Source organism: Ambystoma mexicanum, chromosome 5q (genome assembly GCF_040938575.1).
Source record: "Ambystoma mexicanum isolate Mex_15411 chromosome 5q, UKY_AmexF1_1, whole genome shotgun sequence".
Lineage (NCBI taxonomy): Eukaryota > Metazoa > Chordata > Amphibia > Caudata > Ambystomatidae > Ambystoma > Ambystoma mexicanum.
The window spans coordinates 1,273,945,080-1,273,961,804 of NC_090933.1; the positions used below are offsets into that span (position 1 = coordinate 1,273,945,080).

The 16,725-nt window shown below is 60.8% G+C and overlaps 21 non-coding genes across 21 annotated transcripts; all 21 read right to left on the reverse strand.

Moving 5' to 3' along the window:
- Positions 1-150: 150 nt before the first annotated feature.
- Positions 151-314, reverse strand: LOC138499066 (U1 spliceosomal RNA). The gene has a single exon (XR_011279112.1). It is a non-coding gene; the product is annotated as a U1 spliceosomal RNA (small nuclear RNA).
- Positions 315-926: 612 nt separating this feature from the next.
- On the reverse strand, positions 927-1,090 carry LOC138498915 (U1 spliceosomal RNA). Its single transcript, XR_011279008.1, has one exon. It is a non-coding gene; the product is annotated as a U1 spliceosomal RNA (small nuclear RNA).
- A 612-nt stretch (positions 1,091-1,702) lies between these two features.
- LOC138499067 (U1 spliceosomal RNA) lies at positions 1,703-1,866 on the reverse strand. Its single transcript, XR_011279113.1, has one exon. It is a non-coding gene; the product is annotated as a U1 spliceosomal RNA (small nuclear RNA).
- Positions 1,867-2,478: 612 nt separating this feature from the next.
- Positions 2,479-2,642, reverse strand: LOC138499068 (U1 spliceosomal RNA). Its single transcript, XR_011279114.1, has one exon. It is a non-coding gene; the product is annotated as a U1 spliceosomal RNA (small nuclear RNA).
- A 795-nt stretch (positions 2,643-3,437) lies between these two features.
- Positions 3,438-3,601, reverse strand: LOC138499069 (U1 spliceosomal RNA). Its single transcript, XR_011279115.1, has one exon. It is a non-coding gene; the product is annotated as a U1 spliceosomal RNA (small nuclear RNA).
- A 612-nt stretch (positions 3,602-4,213) lies between these two features.
- On the reverse strand, positions 4,214-4,377 carry LOC138499070 (U1 spliceosomal RNA). Its single transcript, XR_011279116.1, has one exon. It is a non-coding gene; the product is annotated as a U1 spliceosomal RNA (small nuclear RNA).
- A 612-nt stretch (positions 4,378-4,989) lies between these two features.
- On the reverse strand, positions 4,990-5,153 carry LOC138499071 (U1 spliceosomal RNA). The gene has a single exon (XR_011279117.1). It is a non-coding gene; the product is annotated as a U1 spliceosomal RNA (small nuclear RNA).
- A 612-nt stretch (positions 5,154-5,765) lies between these two features.
- Positions 5,766-5,929, reverse strand: LOC138498916 (U1 spliceosomal RNA). Its single transcript, XR_011279009.1, has one exon. It is a non-coding gene; the product is annotated as a U1 spliceosomal RNA (small nuclear RNA).
- A 612-nt stretch (positions 5,930-6,541) lies between these two features.
- LOC138499074 (U1 spliceosomal RNA) lies at positions 6,542-6,705 on the reverse strand. The gene has a single exon (XR_011279118.1). It is a non-coding gene; the product is annotated as a U1 spliceosomal RNA (small nuclear RNA).
- Positions 6,706-7,317: 612 nt separating this feature from the next.
- LOC138499086 (U1 spliceosomal RNA) lies at positions 7,318-7,481 on the reverse strand. Its single transcript, XR_011279123.1, has one exon. It is a non-coding gene; the product is annotated as a U1 spliceosomal RNA (small nuclear RNA).
- Positions 7,482-8,275: 794 nt separating this feature from the next.
- Positions 8,276-8,439, reverse strand: LOC138499087 (U1 spliceosomal RNA). Its single transcript, XR_011279124.1, has one exon. It is a non-coding gene; the product is annotated as a U1 spliceosomal RNA (small nuclear RNA).
- A 612-nt stretch (positions 8,440-9,051) lies between these two features.
- Positions 9,052-9,215, reverse strand: LOC138499088 (U1 spliceosomal RNA). The gene has a single exon (XR_011279125.1). It is a non-coding gene; the product is annotated as a U1 spliceosomal RNA (small nuclear RNA).
- Positions 9,216-9,827: 612 nt separating this feature from the next.
- Positions 9,828-9,991, reverse strand: LOC138499090 (U1 spliceosomal RNA). Its single transcript, XR_011279127.1, has one exon. It is a non-coding gene; the product is annotated as a U1 spliceosomal RNA (small nuclear RNA).
- A 612-nt stretch (positions 9,992-10,603) lies between these two features.
- On the reverse strand, positions 10,604-10,767 carry LOC138498917 (U1 spliceosomal RNA). Its single transcript, XR_011279010.1, has one exon. It is a non-coding gene; the product is annotated as a U1 spliceosomal RNA (small nuclear RNA).
- Positions 10,768-11,562: 795 nt separating this feature from the next.
- On the reverse strand, positions 11,563-11,726 carry LOC138499091 (U1 spliceosomal RNA). The gene has a single exon (XR_011279128.1). It is a non-coding gene; the product is annotated as a U1 spliceosomal RNA (small nuclear RNA).
- Positions 11,727-12,338: 612 nt separating this feature from the next.
- LOC138499092 (U1 spliceosomal RNA) lies at positions 12,339-12,502 on the reverse strand. Its single transcript, XR_011279129.1, has one exon. It is a non-coding gene; the product is annotated as a U1 spliceosomal RNA (small nuclear RNA).
- Positions 12,503-13,114: 612 nt separating this feature from the next.
- LOC138498918 (U1 spliceosomal RNA) lies at positions 13,115-13,278 on the reverse strand. Its single transcript, XR_011279011.1, has one exon. It is a non-coding gene; the product is annotated as a U1 spliceosomal RNA (small nuclear RNA).
- Positions 13,279-13,890: 612 nt separating this feature from the next.
- On the reverse strand, positions 13,891-14,054 carry LOC138499093 (U1 spliceosomal RNA). Its single transcript, XR_011279130.1, has one exon. It is a non-coding gene; the product is annotated as a U1 spliceosomal RNA (small nuclear RNA).
- A 612-nt stretch (positions 14,055-14,666) lies between these two features.
- LOC138499094 (U1 spliceosomal RNA) lies at positions 14,667-14,830 on the reverse strand. Its single transcript, XR_011279131.1, has one exon. It is a non-coding gene; the product is annotated as a U1 spliceosomal RNA (small nuclear RNA).
- Positions 14,831-15,442: 612 nt separating this feature from the next.
- LOC138499096 (U1 spliceosomal RNA) lies at positions 15,443-15,606 on the reverse strand. The gene has a single exon (XR_011279132.1). It is a non-coding gene; the product is annotated as a U1 spliceosomal RNA (small nuclear RNA).
- A 612-nt stretch (positions 15,607-16,218) lies between these two features.
- On the reverse strand, positions 16,219-16,382 carry LOC138498920 (U1 spliceosomal RNA). Its single transcript, XR_011279012.1, has one exon. It is a non-coding gene; the product is annotated as a U1 spliceosomal RNA (small nuclear RNA).
- Positions 16,383-16,725: the final 343 nt, after the last annotated feature.

Genomic DNA, 16,725 nt, shown 5'->3' on the forward strand with positions numbered 1-16,725 from the left:
CAGTGAATGCTGGCCCTCTGGACTGCAGCAACATTCAGAGGCTACCTACTCACACACGTGACTTAAGAAACTCTGCTGCAAGACCAGGGGCTCCGTGTGTAAACAAGCTGACTCTGCACACTAAACTTTTTCTTTCTTTGACCAATAAATCAGGGGATAGCGCGAACGCAGTCCCCCACTACCAGAAATAATGCAGTCGAGTATCCCGCATTTGGGGACATCGCAGGGGTCAGCAAATCCGATGTGCAATGGATGAGCCTCACCCTGGGAGATCTGCCTTGTTGATCACAGATGCTCCCCTGCCAGGTAAGTATGAGTTGCGAGCAAGAGGGCAGGGGTTGGGCCTGTTCTGGAATCCCCGCTAAGCGAGGGTGAGAAGGCAGGCCCTGACCCAGCCCCAGCCCTCCCGGAAGCCCCGAGCGCCTGCAGAGCTGCCTGTCCCACGTTCAGGGGGAAGCTCCGGCAGGCAGAGCTCAGCAGAAGAGGCACATTGCAGCACAGGTCCTTTCTCCCATCAGGCCCTGCTCCGCCCGAGATTTGCATACATTCCGGCCTGGCCCCCAGCCTGCAGGCCCAGTCGGATAGCGAGCAGGCCTGGTGCAGTGCGCCCACTGGCCTGTCGGCCCCCAGGGCCCATGGCCCTCCTGAGCCGACAGGCCACCCCGCTTAACAAGAGCGTCTTGGGTGGGGTGCTCCCCAGCAGGACACGGCAACGCCGTGAAGGCAACGCCCGATCGTGCCCGATCGGTGCTAGGCGCCTGTGCACTTGACCCCTCCAGTGAATGCTGGCCCTCTGGACTGCAGCAACATTCAGAGGCTACCTACTCACACACGTGACTTAAGAAACTCTGCTGCAAGACCAGGGGCTCCGTGTGTAAACAAGCTGACTCTGCACACTAAACTTTTTCTTTCTTTGACCAATAAATCAGGGGATAGCGCGAACGCAGTGCCCCACTACCAGAAATAATGCAGTCGAGTATCCCGCATTTGGGGACATCGCAGGGGTCAGCAAATCCGATGTGCAATGGATGAGCCTCACCCTGGGAGATCTGCCTTGTTGATCACAGATGCTCCCCTGCCAGGTAAGTATGAGTTGCGAGCAAGAGGGCAGGGGTTGGGCCTGTTCTGGAATCCCCGCTAAGCGAGGGTGAGAAGGCAGGCCCTGACCCAGCCCCAGCCCTCCCGGAAGCCCCGAGCGCCTGCAGAGCTGCCTGTCCCACGTTCAGGGGGAAGCTCCGGCAGGCAGAGCTCAGCAGAAGAGGCACATTGCAGCACAGGTCCTTTCTCCCATCAGGCCCTGCTCCGCCCGAGATTTGCATACATTCCGGCCTGGCCCCCAGCCTGCAGGCCCAGTCGGATAGCGAGCAGGCCTGGTGCAGTGCGCCCACTGGCCTGTCGGCCCCCAGGGCCCATGGCCCTCCTGAGCCGACAGGCCACCCCGCTTAACAAGAGCGTCTTGGGTGGGGTGCTCCCCAGCAGGACACGGCAACGCCGTGAAGGCAACGCCCGATCGTGCCCGATCGGTGCTAGGCGCCTGTGCACTTGACCCCTCCAGTGAATGCTGGCCCTCTGGACTGCAGCAACATTCAGAGGCTACCTACTCACACACGTGACTTAAGAAACTCTGCTGCAAGACCAGGGGCTCCGTGTGTAAACAAGCTGACTCTGCACACTAAACTTTTTCTTTCTTTGACCAATAAATCAGGGGATAGCGCGAACGCAGTCCCCCACTACCAGAAATAATGCAGTCGAGTATCCCGCATTTGGGGACATCGCAGGGGTCAGCAAATCCGATGTGCAATGGATGAGCCTCACCCTGGGAGATCTGCCTTGTTGATCACAGATGCTCCCCTGCCAGGTAAGTATGAGTTGCGAGCAAGAGGGCAGGGGTTGGGCCTGTTCTGGAATCCCCGCTAAGCGAGGGTGAGAAGGCAGGCCCTGACCCAGCCCCAGCCCTCCCGGAAGCCCCGAGCGCCTGCAGAGCTGCCTGTCCCACGTTCAGGGGGAAGCTCCGGCAGGCAGAGCTCAGCAGAAGAGGCACATTGCAGCACAGGTCCTTTCTCCCATCAGGCCCTGCTCCGCCCGAGATTTGCATACATTCCGGCCTGGCCCCCAGCCTGCAGGCCCAGTCGGATAGCGAGCAGGCCTGGTGCAGTGCGCCCACTGGCCTGTCGGCCCCCAGGGCCCATGGCCCTCCTGAGCCGACAGGCCACCCCGCTTAACAAGAGCGTCTTGGGTGGGGTGCTCCCCAGCAGGACACGGCAACGCCGTGAAGGCAACGCCCGATCGTGCCCGATCGGTGCTAGGCGCCTGTGCACTTGACCCCTCCAGTGAATGCTGGCCCTCTGGACTGCAGCAACATTCAGAGGCTACCTACTCACACACGTGACTTAAGAAACTCTGCTGCAAGACCAGGGGCTCCGTGTGTAAACAAGCTGACTCTGCACACTAAACTTTTTCTTTCTTTGACCAATAAATCAGGGGATAGCGCGAACGCAGTCCCCCACTACCAGAAATAATGCAGTCGAGTATCCCGCATTTGGGGACATCGCAGGGGTCAGCAAATCCGATGTGCAATGGATGAGCCTCACCCTGGGAGATCTGCCTTGTTGATCACAGATGCTCCCCTGCCAGGTAAGTATGAGTTGCGAGCAAGAGGGCAGGGGTTGGGCCTGTTCTGGAATCCCCGCTAAGCGAGGGTGAGAAGGCAGGCCCTGACCCAGCCCCAGCCCTCCCGGAAGCCCCGAGCGCCTGCAGAGCTGCCTGTCCCACGTTCAGGGGGAAGCTCCGGCAGGCAGAGCTCAGCAGAAGAGGCACATTGCAGCACAGGTCCTTTCTCCCATCAGGCCCTGCTCCGCCCGAGATTTGCATACATTCCGGCCTGGCCCCCAGCCTGCAGGCCCAGTCGGATAGCGAGCAGGCCTGGTGCAGTGCGCCCACTGGCCTGTCGGCCCCCAGGGCCCATGGCCCTCCTGAGCCGACAGGCCACCCCGCTTAACAAGAGCGTCTTGGGTGGGGTGCTCCCCAGCAGGACACGGCAACGCCGTGAAGGCAACGCCCGATCGTGCCCGATTGGTGCTCGGACGGGGCCGGCGGCAGCTGGTAGCCAGTGAACCCCCCCCCCCCCCAATCCCCAGGAGCTGGATGGGACTTCTTAAGGTTGGAGGGCCTGGCCGTGATAACAGAGCCCGGGCGGGGCGGGGCAGGGCGGCTTCAAGAACTACTGGGGCCCCTGATATCATGGGGCGCACAAGTCTGGGGTTAGGCGCCTGTGCACTTGACCCCTCCAGTGAATGCTGGCCCTCTGGACTGCAGCAACATTCAGAGGCTACCTACTCACACACGTGACTTAAGAAACTCTGCTGCAAGACCAGGGGCTCCGTGTGTAAACAAGCTGACTCTGCACACTAAACTTTTTCTTTCTTTGACCAATAAATCAGGGGATAGCGCGAACGCAGTCCCCCACTACCAGAAATAATGCAGTCGAGTATCCCGCATTTGGGGACATCGCAGGGGTCAGCAAATCCGATGTGCAATGGATGAGCCTCACCCTGGGAGATCTGCCTTGTTGATCACAGATGCTCCCCTGCCAGGTAAGTATGAGTTGCGAGCAAGAGGGCAGGGGTTGGGCCTGTTCTGGAATCCCCGCTAAGCGAGGGTGAGAAGGCAGGCCCTGACCCAGCCCTAGCCCTCCCGGAAGCCCCGAGCGCCTGCAGAGCTGCCTGTCCCACGTTCAGGGGGAAGCTCCGGCAGGCAGAGCTCAGCAGAAGAGGCACATTGCAGCACAGGTCCTTTCTCCCATCAGGCCCTGCTCCGCACGAGATTTGCATAAATTCCGGCCTGGCCGCCAGCCTGCAGGCCCAGTCGGATAGCGAGCAGGCCTGGTGCAGTGCGCCCACTGGCCTGTCGGCCCCCAGGGCCCATGGCCCTCCTGAGCCGACAGGCCACCCCGCTTAACAAGAGCGTCTTGGGTGGGGTGCTCCCCAGCAGGACACGGCAACGCCGTGAAGGCAACGCCCGATCGTGCCCGATCGGTGCTAGGCGCCTGTGCACTTGACCCCTCCAGTGAATGCTGGCCCTCTGGACTGCAGCAACATTCAGAGGCTACCTACTCACACACGTGACTTAAGAAACTCTGCTGCAAGACCAGGGGCTCCGTGTGTAAACAAGCTGACTCTGCACACTAAACTTTTTCTTTCTTTGACCAATAAATCAGGGGATAGCGCGAACGCAGTCCCCCACTACCAGAAATAATGCAGTCGAGTATCCCGCATTTGGGGACATCGCAGGGGTCAGCAAATCCGATGTGCAATGGATGAGCCTCACCCTGGGAGATCTGCCTTGTTGATCACAGATGCTCCCCTGCCAGGTAAGTATGAGTTGCGAGCAAGAGGGCAGGGGTTGGGCCTGTTCTGGAATCCCCGCTAAGCGAGGGTGAGAAGGCAGGCCCTGACCCAGCCCCAGCCCTCCCGGAAGCCCCGAGCGCCTGCAGAGCTGCCTGTCCCACGTTCAGGGGGAAGCTCCGGCAGGCAGAGCTCAGCAGAAGAGGCACATTGCAGCACAGGTCCTTTCTCCCATCAGGCCCTGCTCCGCCCGAGATTTGCATACATTCCGGCCTGGCCCCCAGCCTGCAGGCCCAGTCGGATAGCGAGCAGGCCTGGTGCAGTGCGCCCACTGGCCTGTCGGCCCCCAGGGCCCATGGCCCTCCTGAGCCGACAGGCCACCCCGCTTAACAAGAGCGTCTTGGGTGGGGTGCTCCCCAGCAGGACACGGCAACGCCGTGAAGGCAACGCCCGATCGTGCCCGATCGGTGCTAGGCGCCTGTGCACTTGACCCCTCCAGTGAATGCTGGCCCTCTGGACTGCAGCAACATTCAGAGGCTACCTACTCACACACGTGACTTAAGAAACTCTGCTGCAAGACCAGGGGCTCCGTGTGTAAACAAGCTGACTCTGCACACTAAACTTTTTCTTTCTTTGACCAATAAATCAGGGGATAGCGCGAACGCAGTCCCCCACTACCAGAAATAATGCAGTCGAGTATCCCGCATTTGGGGACATCGCAGGGGTCAGCAAATCCGATGTGCAATGGATGAGCCTCACCCTGGGAGATCTGCCTTGTTGATCACAGATGCTCCCCTGCCAGGTAAGTATGAGTTGCGAGCAAGAGGGCAGGGGTTGGGCCTGTTCTGGAATCCCCGCTAAGCGAGGGTGAGAAGGCAGGCCCTGACCCAGCCCCAGCCCTCCCGGAAGCCCCGAGCGCCTGCAGAGCTGCCTGTCCCACGTTCAGGGGGAAGCTCCGGCAGGCAGAGCTCAGCAGAAGAGGCACATTGCAGCACAGGTCCTTTCTCCCATCAGGCCCTGCTCCGCCCGAGATTTGCATACATTCCGGCCTGGCCCCCAGCCTGCAGGCCCAGTCGGATAGCGAGCAGGCCTGGTGCAGTGCGCCCACTGGCCTGTCGGCCCCCAGGGCCCATGGCCCTCCTGAGCCGACAGGCCACCCCGCTTAACAAGAGCGTCTTGGGTGGGGTGCTCCCCAGCAGGACACGGCAACGCCGTGAAGGCAACGCCCGATCGTGCCCGATCGGTGCTAGGCGCCTGTGCACTTGACCCCTCCAGTGAATGCTGGCCCTCTGGACTGCAGCAACATTCAGAGGCTACCTACTCACACACGTGACTTAAGAAACTCTGCTGCAAGACCAGGGGCTCCGTGTGTAAACAAGCTGACTCTGCACACTAAACTTTTTCTTTCTTTGACCAATAAATCAGGGGATAGCGCGAACGCAGTGCCCCACTACCAGAAATAATGCAGTCGAGTATCCCGCATTTGGGGACATCGCAGGGGTCAGCAAATCCGATGTGCAATGGATGAGCCTCACCCTGGGAGATCTGCCTTGTTGATCACAGATGCTCCCCTGCCAGGTAAGTATGAGTTGCGAGCAAGAGGGCAGGGGTTGGGCCTGTTCTGGAATCCCCGCTAAGCGAGGGTGAGAAGGCAGGCCCTGACCCAGCCCCAGCCCTCCCGGAAGCCCCGAGCGCCTGCAGAGCTGCCTGTCCCACGTTCAGGGGGAAGCTCCGGCAGGCAGAGCTCAGCAGAAGAGGCACATTGCAGCACAGGTCCTTTCTCCCATCAGGCCCTGCTCCGCCCGAGATTTGCATACATTCCGGCCTGGCCCCCAGCCTGCAGGCCCAGTCGGATAGCGAGCAGGCCTGGTGCAGTGCGCCCACTGGCCTGTCGGCCCCCAGGGCCCATGGCCCTCCTGAGCCGACAGGCCACCCCGCTTAACAAGAGCGTCTTGGGTGGGGTGCTCCCCAGCAGGACACGGCAACGCCGTGAAGGCAACGCCCGATCGTGCCCGATCGGTGCTAGGCGCCTGTGCACTTGACCCCTCCAGTGAATGCTGGCCCTCTGGACTGCAGCAACATTCAGAGGCTACCTACTCACACACGTGACTTAAGAAACTCTGCTGCAAGACCAGGGGCTCCGTGTGTAAACAAGCTGACTCTGCACACTAAACTTTTTCTTTCTTTGACCAATAAATCAGGGGATAGCGCGAACGCAGTCCCCCACTACCAGAAATAATGCAGTCGAGTATCCCGCATTTGGGGACATCGCAGGGGTCAGCAAATCCGATGTGCAATGGATGAGCCTCACCCTGGGAGATCTGCCTTGTTGATCACAGATGCTCCCCTGCCAGGTAAGTATGAGTTGCGAGCAAGAGGGCAGGGGTTGGGCCTGTTCTGGAATCCCCGCTAAGCGAGGGTGAGAAGGCAGGCCCTGACCCAGCCCCAGCCCTCCCGGAAGCCCCGAGCGCCTGCAGAGCTGCCTGTCCCACGTTCAGGGGGAAGCTCCGGCAGGCAGAGCTCAGCAGAAGAGGCACATTGCAGCACAGGTCCTTTCTCCCATCAGGCCCTGCTCCGCCCGAGATTTGCATACATTCCGGCCTGGCCCCCAGCCTGCAGGCCCAGTCGGATAGCGAGCAGGCCTGGTGCAGTGCGCCCACTGGCCTGTCGGCCCCCAGGGCCCATGGCCCTCCTGAGCCGACAGGCCACCCCGCTTAACAAGAGCGTCTTGGGTGGGGTGCTCCCCAGCAGGACACGGCAACGCCGTGAAGGCAACGCCCGATCGTGCCCGATCGGTGCTAGGCGCCTGTGCACTTGACCCCTCCAGTGAATGCTGGCCCTCTGGACTGCAGCAACATTCAGAGGCTACCTACTCACACACGTGACTTAAGAAACTCTGCTGCAAGACCAGGGGCTCCGTGTGTAAACAAGCTGACTCTGCACACTAAACTTTTTCTTTCTTTGACCAATAAATCAGGGGATAGCGCGAACGCAGTCCCCCACTACCAGAAATAATGCAGTCGAGTATCCCGCATTTGGGGACATCGCAGGGGTCAGCAAATCCGATGTGCAATGGATGAGCCTCACCCTGGGAGATCTGCCTTGTTGATCACAGATGCTCCCCTGCCAGGTAAGTATGAGTTGCGAGCAAGAGGGCAGGGGTTGGGCCTGTTCTGGAATCCCCGCTAAGCGAGGGTGAGAAGGCAGGCCCTGACCCAGCCCCAGCCCTCCCGGAAGCCCCGAGCGCCTGCAGAGCTGCCTGTCCCACGTTCAGGGGGAAGCTCCGGCAGGCAGAGCTCAGCAGAAGAGGCACATTGCAGCACAGGTCCTTTCTCCCATCAGGCCCTGCTCCGCCCGAGATTTGCATACATTCCGGCCTGGCCCCCAGCCTGCAGGCCCAGTCGGATAGCGAGCAGGCCTGGTGCAGTGCGCCCACTGGCCTGTCGGCCCCCAGGGCCCATGGCCCTCCTGAGCCGACAGGCCACCCCGCTTAACAAGAGCGTCTTGGGTGGGGTGCTCCCCAGCAGGACACGGCAACGCCGTGAAGGCAACGCCCGATCGTGCCCGATTGGTGCTCGGACGGGGCCGGCGGCAGCTGGTAGCCAGTGAACCCCCCCCCCCCCAATCCCCAGGAGCTGGATGGGACTTCTTAAGGTTGGAGGGCCTGGCCGTGATAACAGAGCCCGGGCGGGGCGGGGCAGGGCGGCTTCAAGAACTACTGGGGCCCCTGATATCATGGGGCGCACAAGTCTGGGGTTAGGCGCCTGTGCACTTGACCCCTCCAGTGAATGCTGGCCCTCTGGACTGCAGCAACATTCAGAGGCTACCTACTCACACACGTGACTTAAGAAACTCTGCTGCAAGACCAGGGGCTCCGTGTGTAAACAAGCTGACTCTGCACACTAAACTTTTTCTTTCTTTGACCAATAAATCAGGGGATAGCGCGAACGCAGTCCCCCACTACCAGAAATAATGCAGTCGAGTATCCCGCATTTGGGGACATCGCAGGGGTCAGCAAATCCGATGTGCAATGGATGAGCCTCACCCTGGGAGATCTGCCTTGTTGATCACAGATGCTCCCCTGCCAGGTAAGTATGAGTTGCGAGCAAGAGGGCAGGGGTTGGGCCTGTTCTGGAATCCCCGCTAAGCGAGGGTGAGAAGGCAGGCCCTGACCCAGCCCTAGCCCTCCCGGAAGCCCCGAGCGCCTGCAGAGCTGCCTGTCCCACGTTCAGGGGGAAGCTCCGGCAGGCAGAGCTCAGCAGAAGAGGCACATTGCAGCACAGGTCCTTTCTCCCATCAGGCCCTGCTCCGCACGAGATTTGCATAAATTCCGGCCTGGCCGCCAGCCTGCAGGCCCAGTCGGATAGCGAGCAGGCCTGGTGCAGTGCGCCCACTGGCCTGTCGGCCCCCAGGGCCCATGGCCCTCCTGAGCCGACAGGCCACCCCGCTTAACAAGAGCGTCTTGGGTGGGGTGCTCCCCAGCAGGACACGGCAACGCCGTGAAGGCAACGCCCGATCGTGCCCGATCGGTGCTAGGCGCCTGTGCACTTGACCCCTCCAGTGAATGCTGGCCCTCTGGACTGCAGCAACATTCAGAGGCTACCTACTCACACACGTGACTTAAGAAACTCTGCTGCAAGACCAGGGGCTCCGTGTGTAAACAAGCTGACTCTGCACACTAAACTTTTTCTTTCTTTGACCAATAAATCAGGGGATAGCGCGAACGCAGTCCCCCACTACCAGAAATAATGCAGTCGAGTATCCCGCATTTGGGGACATCGCAGGGGTCAGCAAATCCGATGTGCAATGGATGAGCCTCACCCTGGGAGATCTGCCTTGTTGATCACAGATGCTCCCCTGCCAGGTAAGTATGAGTTGCGAGCAAGAGGGCAGGGGTTGGGCCTGTTCTGGAATCCCCGCTAAGCGAGGGTGAGAAGGCAGGCCCTGACCCAGCCCCAGCCCTCCCGGAAGCCCCGAGCGCCTGCAGAGCTGCCTGTCCCACGTTCAGGGGGAAGCTCCGGCAGGCAGAGCTCAGCAGAAGAGGCACATTGCAGCACAGGTCCTTTCTCCCATCAGGCCCTGCTCCGCCCGAGATTTGCATACATTCCGGCCTGGCCCCCAGCCTGCAGGCCCAGTCGGATAGCGAGCAGGCCTGGTGCAGTGCGCCCACTGGCCTGTCGGCCCCCAGGGCCCATGGCCCTCCTGAGCCGACAGGCCACCCCGCTTAACAAGAGCGTCTTGGGTGGGGTGCTCCCCAGCAGGACACGGCAACGCCGTGAAGGCAACGCCCGATCGTGCCCGATCGGTGCTAGGCGCCTGTGCACTTGACCCCTCCAGTGAATGCTGGCCCTCTGGACTGCAGCAACATTCAGAGGCTACCTACTCACACACGTGACTTAAGAAACTCTGCTGCAAGACCAGGGGCTCCGTGTGTAAACAAGCTGACTCTGCACACTAAACTTTTTCTTTCTTTGACCAATAAATCAGGGGATAGCGCGAACGCAGTCCCCCACTACCAGAAATAATGCAGTCGAGTATCCCGCATTTGGGGACATCGCAGGGGTCAGCAAATCCGATGTGCAATGGATGAGCCTCACCCTGGGAGATCTGCCTTGTTGATCACAGATGCTCCCCTGCCAGGTAAGTATGAGTTGCGAGCAAGAGGGCAGGGGTTGGGCCTGTTCTGGAATCCCCGCTAAGCGAGGGTGAGAAGGCAGGCCCTGACCCAGCCCCAGCCCTCCCGGAAGCCCCGAGCGCCTGCAGAGCTGCCTGTCCCACGTTCAGGGGGAAGCTCCGGCAGGCAGAGCTCAGCAGAAGAGGCACATTGCAGCACAGGTCCTTTCTCCCATCAGGCCCTGCTCCGCCCGAGATTTGCATACATTCCGGCCTGGCCCCCAGCCTGCAGGCCCAGTCGGATAGCGAGCAGGCCTGGTGCAGTGCGCCCACTGGCCTGTCGGCCCCCAGGGCCCATGGCCCTCCTGAGCCGACAGGCCACCCCGCTTAACAAGAGCGTCTTGGGTGGGGTGCTCCCCAGCAGGACACGGCAACGCCGTGAAGGCAACGCCCGATCGTGCCCGATCGGTGCTAGGCGCCTGTGCACTTGACCCCTCCAGTGAATGCTGGCCCTCTGGACTGCAGCAACATTCAGAGGCTACCTACTCACACACGTGACTTAAGAAACTCTGCTGCAAGACCAGGGGCTCCGTGTGTAAACAAGCTGACTCTGCACACTAAACTTTTTCTTTCTTTGACCAATAAATCAGGGGATAGCGCGAACGCAGTGCCCCACTACCAGAAATAATGCAGTCGAGTATCCCGCATTTGGGGACATCGCAGGGGTCAGCAAATCCGATGTGCAATGGATGAGCCTCACCCTGGGAGATCTGCCTTGTTGATCACAGATGCTCCCCTGCCAGGTAAGTATGAGTTGCGAGCAAGAGGGCAGGGGTTGGGCCTGTTCTGGAATCCCCGCTAAGCGAGGGTGAGAAGGCAGGCCCTGACCCAGCCCCAGCCCTCCCGGAAGCCCCGAGCGCCTGCAGAGCTGCCTGTCCCACGTTCAGGGGGAAGCTCCGGCAGGCAGAGCTCAGCAGAAGAGGCACATTGCAGCACAGGTCCTTTCTCCCATCAGGCCCTGCTCCGCCCGAGATTTGCATACATTCCGGCCTGGCCCCCAGCCTGCAGGCCCAGTCGGATAGCGAGCAGGCCTGGTGCAGTGCGCCCACTGGCCTGTCGGCCCCCAGGGCCCATGGCCCTCCTGAGCCGACAGGCCACCCCGCTTAACAAGAGCGTCTTGGGTGGGGTGCTCCCCAGCAGGACACGGCAACGCCGTGAAGGCAACGCCCGATCGTGCCCGATTGGTGCTCGGACGGGGCCGGCGGCAGCTGGTAGCCAGTGAACCCCCCCCCCCCCCAATCCCCAGGAGCTGGATGGGACTTCTTAAGGTTGGAGGGCCTGGCCGTGATAACAGAGCCCGGGCGGGGCGGGGCAGGGCGGCTTCAAGAACTACTGGGGCCCCTGATATCATGGGGCGCACAAGTCTGGGGTTAGGCGCCTGTGCACTTGACCCCTCCAGTGAATGCTGGCCCTCTGGACTGCAGCAACATTCAGAGGCTACCTACTCACACACGTGACTTAAGAAACTCTGCTGCAAGACCAGGGGCTCCGTGTGTAAACAAGCTGACTCTGCACACTAAACTTTTTCTTTCTTTGACCAATAAATCAGGGGATAGCGCGAACGCAGTCCCCCACTACCAGAAATAATGCAGTCGAGTATCCCGCATTTGGGGACATCGCAGGGGTCAGCAAATCCGATGTGCAATGGATGAGCCTCACCCTGGGAGATCTGCCTTGTTGATCACAGATGCTCCCCTGCCAGGTAAGTATGAGTTGCGAGCAAGAGGGCAGGGGTTGGGCCTGTTCTGGAATCCCCGCTAAGCGAGGGTGAGAAGGCAGGCCCTGACCCAGCCCCAGCCCTCCCGGAAGCCCCGAGCGCCTGCAGAGCTGCCTGTCCCACGTTCAGGGGGAAGCTCCGGCAGGCAGAGCTCAGCAGAAGAGGCACATTGCAGCACAGGTCCTTTCTCCCATCAGGCCCTGCTCCGCCCGAGATTTGCAAACATTCCGGCCTGGCCCCCAGCCTGCAGGCCCAGTCGGATAGCGAGCAGGCCTGGTGCAGTGCGCCCACTGGCCTGTCGGCCCCCAGGGCCCATGGCCCTCCTGAGCCGACAGGCCACCCCGCTTAACAAGAGCGTCTTGGGTGGGGTGCTCCCCAGCAGGACACGGCAACGCCGTGAAGGCAACGCCCGATCGTGCCCGATCGGTGCTAGGCGCCTGTGCACTTGACCCCTCCAGTGAATGCTGGCCCTCTGGACTGCAGCAACATTCAGAGGCTACCTACTCACACACGTGACTTAAGAAACTCTGCTGCAAGACCAGGGGCTCCGTGTGTAAACAAGCTGACTCTGCACACTAAACTTTTTCTTTCTTTGACCAATAAATCAGGGGATAGCGCGAACGCAGTCCCCCACTACCAGAAATAATGCAGTCGAGTATCCCGCATTTGGGGACATCGCAGGGGTCAGCAAATCCGATGTGCAATGGATGAGCCTCACCCTGGGAGATCTGCCTTGTTGATCACAGATGCTCCCCTGCCAGGTAAGTATGAGTTGCGAGCAAGAGGGCAGGGGTTGGGCCTGTTCTGGAATCCCCGCTAAGCGAGGGTGAGAAGGCAGGCCCTGACCCAGCCCCAGCCCTCCCGGAAGCCCCGAGCGCCTGCAGAGCTGCCTGTCCCACGTTCAGGGGGAAGCTCCGGCAGGCAGAGCTCAGCAGAAGAGGCACATTGCAGCACAGGTCCTTTCTCCCATCAGGCCCTGCTCCGCCCGAGATTTGCATACATTCCGGCCTGGCCCCCAGCCTGCAGGCCCAGTCGGATAGCGAGCAGGCCTGGTGCAGTGCGCCCACTGGCCTGTCGGCCCCCAGGGCCCATGGCCCTCCTGAGCCGACAGGCCACCCCGCTTAACAAGAGCGTCTTGGGTGGGGTGCTCCCCAGCAGGACACGGCAACGCCGTGAAGGCAACGCCCGATCGTGCCCGATCGGTGCTAGGCGCCTGTGCACTTGACCCCTCCAGTGAATGCTGGCCCTCTGGACTGCAGCAACATTCAGAGGCTACCTACTCACACACGTGACTTAAGAAACTCTGCTGCAAGACCAGGGGCTCCGTGTGTAAACAAGCTGACTCTGCACACTAAACTTTTTCTTTCTTTGACCAATAAATCAGGGGATAGCGCGAACGCAGTGCCCCACTACCAGAAATAATGCAGTCGAGTATCCCGCATTTGGGGACATCGCAGGGGTCAGCAAATCCGATGTGCAATGGATGAGCCTCACCCTGGGAGATCTGCCTTGTTGATCACAGATGCTCCCCTGCCAGGTAAGTATGAGTTGCGAGCAAGAGGGCAGGGGTTGGGCCTGTTCTGGAATCCCCGCTAAGCGAGGGTGAGAAGGCAGGCCCTGACCCAGCCCCAGCCCTCCCGGAAGCCCCGAGCGCCTGCAGAGCTGCCTGTCCCACGTTCAGGGGGAAGCTCCGGCAGGCAGAGCTCAGCAGAAGAGGCACATTGCAGCACAGGTCCTTTCTCCCATCAGGCCCTGCTCCGCCCGAGATTTGCATACATTCCGGCCTGGCCCCCAGCCTGCAGGCCCAGTCGGATAGCGAGCAGGCCTGGTGCAGTGCGCCCACTGGCCTGTCGGCCCCCAGGGCCCATGGCCCTCCTGAGCCGACAGGCCACCCCGCTTAACAAGAGCGTCTTGGGTGGGGTGCTCCCCAGCAGGACACGGCAACGCCGTGAAGGCAACGCCCGATCGTGCCCGATCGGTGCTAGGCGCCTGTGCACTTGACCCCTCCAGTGAATGCTGGCCCTCTGGACTGCAGCAACATTCAGAGGCTACCTACTCACACACGTGACTTAAGAAACTCTGCTGCAAGACCAGGGGCTCCGTGTGTAAACAAGCTGACTCTGCACACTAAACTTTTTCTTTCTTTGACCAATAAATCAGGGGATAGCGCGAACGCAGTCCCCCACTACCAGAAATAATGCAGTCGAGTATCCCGCATTTGGGGACATCGCAGGGGTCAGCAAATCCGATGTGCAATGGATGAGCCTCACCCTGGGAGATCTGCCTTGTTGATCACAGATGCTCCCCTGCCAGGTAAGTATGAGTTGCGAGCAAGAGGGCAGGGGTTGGGCCTGTTCTGGAATCCCCGCTAAGCGAGGGTGAGAAGGCAGGCCCTGACCCAGCCCCAGCCCTCCCGGAAGCCCCGAGCGCCTGCAGAGCTGCCTGTCCCACGTTCAGGGGGAAGCTCCGGCAGGCAGAGCTCAGCAGAAGAGGCACATTGCAGCACAGGTCCTTTCTCCCATCAGGCCCTGCTCCGCCCGAGATTTGCATACATTCCGGCCTGGCCCCCAGCCTGCAGGCCCAGTCGGATAGCGAGCAGGCCTGGTGCAGTGCGCCCACTGGCCTGTCGGCCCCCAGGGCCCATGGCCCTCCTGAGCCGACAGGCCACCCCGCTTAACAAGAGCGTCTTGGGTGGGGTGCTCCCCAGCAGGACACGGCAACGCCGTGAAGGCAACGCCCGATCGTGCCCGATCGGTGCTAGGCGCCTGTGCACTTGACCCCTCCAGTGAATGCTGGCCCTCTGGACTGCAGCAACATTCAGAGGCTACCTACTCACACACGTGACTTAAGAAACTCTGCTGCAAGACCAGGGGCTCCGTGTGTAAACAAGCTGACTCTGCACACTAAACTTTTTCTTTCTTTGACCAATAAATCAGGGGATAGCGCGAACGCAGTCCCCCACTACCAGAAATAATGCAGTCGAGTATCCCGCATTTGGGGACATCGCAGGGGTCAGCAAATCCGATGTGCAATGGATGAGCCTCACCCTGGGAGATCTGCCTTGTTGATCACAGATGCTCCCCTGCCAGGTAAGTATGAGTTGCGAGCAAGAGGGCAGGGGTTGGGCCTGTTCTGGAATCCCCGCTAAGCGAGGGTGAGAAGGCAGGCCCTGACCCAGCCCCAGCCCTCCCGGAAGCCCCGAGCGCCTGCAGAGCTGCCTGTCCCACGTTCAGGGGGAAGCTCCGGCAGGCAGAGCTCAGCAGAAGAGGCACATTGCAGCACAGGTCCTTTCTCCCATCAGGCCCTGCTCCGCCCGAGATTTGCATACATTCCGGCCTGGCCCCCAGCCTGCAGGCCCAGTCGGATAGCGAGCAGGCCTGGTGCAGTGCGCCCACTGGCCTGTCGGCCCCCAGGGCCCATGGCCCTCCTGAGCCGACAGGCCACCCCGCTTAACAAGAGCGTCTTGGGTGGGGTGCTCCCCAGCAGGACACGGCAACGCCGTGAAGGCAACGCCCGATCGTGCCCGATCGGTGCTAGGCGCCTGTGCACTTGACCCCTCCAGTGAATGCTGGCCCTCTGGACTGCAGCAACATTCAGAGGCTACCTACTCACACACGTGACTTAAGAAACTCTGCTGCAAGACCAGGGGCTCCGTGTGTAAACAAGCTGACTCTGCACACTAAACTTTTTCTTTCTTTGACCAATAAATCAGGGGATAGCGCGAACGCAGTCCCCCACTACCAGAAATAATGCAGTCGAGTATCCCGCATTTGGGGACATCGCAGGGGTCAGCAAATCCGATGTGCAATGGATGAGCCTCACCCTGGGAGATCTGCCTTGTTGATCACAGATGCTCCCCTGCCAGGTAAGTATGAGTTGCGAGCAAGAGGGCAGGGGTTGGGCCTGTTCTGGAATCCCCGCTAAGCGAGGGTGAGAAGGCAGGCCCTGACCCAGCCCCAGCCCTCCCGGAAGCCCCGAGCGCCTGCAGAGCTGCCTGTCCCACGTTCAGGGGGAAGCTCCGGCAGGCAGAGCTCAGCAGAAGAGGCACATTGCAGCACAGGTCCTTTCTCCCATCAGGCCCTGCTCCGCCCGAGATTTGCATACATTCCGGCCTGGCCCCCAGCCTGCAGGCCCAGTCGGATAGCGAGCAGGCCTGGTGCAGTGCGCCCACTGGCCTGTCGGCCCCCAGGGCCCATGGCCCTCCTGAGCCGACAGGCCACCCCGCTTAACAAGAGCGTCTTGGGTGGGGTGCTCCCCAGCAGGACACGGCAACGCCGTGAAGGCAACGCCCGATCGTGCCCGATCGGTGCTAGGCGCCTGTGCACTTGACCCCTCCAGTGAATGCTGGCCCTCTGGACTGCAGCAACATTCAGAGGCTACCTACTCACACACGTGACTTAAGAAACTCTGCTGCAAGACCAGGGGCTCCGTGTGTAAACAAGCTGACTCTGCACACTAAACTTTTTCTTTCTTTGACCAATAAATCAGGGGATAGCGCGAACGCAGTGCCCCACTACCAGAAATAATGCAGTCGAGTATCCCGCATTTGGGGACATCGCAGGGGTCAGCAAATCCGATGTGCAATGGATGAGCCTCACCCTGGGAGATCTGCCTTGTTGATCACAGATGCTCCCCTGCCAGGTAAGTATGAGTTGCGAGCAAGAGGGCAGGGGTTGGGCCTGTTCTGGAATCCCCGCTAAGCGAGGGTGAGAAGGCAGGCCCTGACCCAGCCCCAGCCCTCCCGGAAGCCCCGAGCGCCTGCAGAGCTGCCTGTCCCACGTTCAGGGGGAAGCTCCGGCAGGCAGAGCTCAGCAGAAGAGGCACATTGCAGCACAGGTCCTTTCTCCCATCAGGCCCTGCTCCGCCCGAGATTTGCATACATTCCGGCCTGGCCCCCAGCCTGCAGGCCCAGTCGGATAGCGAGCAGGCCTGGTGCAGTGCGCCCACTGGCCTGTCGGCCCCCAGGGCCCATGGCCCTCCTGAGCCGACAGG